Genomic DNA, 809 nt, shown 5'->3' on the forward strand with positions numbered 1-809 from the left:
AATCACAAAAACCTTACTAGGCCTAAGAATTAACACCTTACGCTACACAGTACAAGAAAAAATGCAATAACAGTTATACTCAAATTACACAGCTGCTAGATGGTTGGAGACTTCCTGAGCACTCACAATAATAAGAACTGTACAGGGGAGGACAGAGATGTGAACAAAATGAGGAGTAGATCTAAGTGGCAATAATGCAGAGACTGAGCTCATTATATAGGGGCCGGCAGAGCTTGATACAACTTGTAAGAAGGACGCGCAAATGAAGCCAGAGGGGACAAAGAGTTGACACTCCTACTCTGAACAACAGAAAGAACGATTTACTCTACTATAAGGGAGGAGGGGGGGAGTGAGGTAGAACACGCTCGTGATCAAACATGCAGCATACTCTACGTTAGAATTACACAAAGGATGATGAAATCATAGGCTATGTAACAACAATATATATATATATATATATATATATATATATATCACGTTGAGTACACCGCTTCCCGTCCAATCAGCGAAGTTAAACAACGTTGGGTCTGGTTAGTACTTGGATGGGTGACCGCCTGGGAACACCAGATGCTGTTGGCATAACGTTCTCCCTACGTGTCAAGTGGGGTTGGTGGAGGATTAGTGCCCCTCCCTGTAAAATAATTAACTCTAAGCCCATGGCCACCCCGTTTGGGATACATGGCGTCTGGCAATGATGATGATGATGATAATAATGTTTAATTTATTTATTTTTTGTATTTTTTTCTTGGTTCTATATTTTTTAGACCTTATAAACAAAAACTTATTCTAAAGACCCTAAAACTAATCAC

At 39.8% G+C, this 809-nt stretch overlaps 1 pseudogene; it reads left to right on the forward strand.

The window, feature by feature from the left end:
• The first annotated feature begins 460 nt into the window (after window positions 1–460).
• LOC145389806 (5S ribosomal RNA) lies at window positions 461–579 on the forward strand (annotated as a pseudogene).
• The last annotated feature ends 230 nt before the right edge of the window (window positions 580–809 follow it).

This window comes from Coenobita brevimanus, unplaced genomic scaffold (assembly GCF_032717465.1).
Source record: "Coenobita brevimanus isolate Jiangsu-jjx unplaced genomic scaffold, ASM3271746v2 jjx.HiC_scaffold_2236, whole genome shotgun sequence".
NCBI classification, from domain to species: Eukaryota; Metazoa; Arthropoda; class Malacostraca; order Decapoda; family Coenobitidae; genus Coenobita; species Coenobita brevimanus.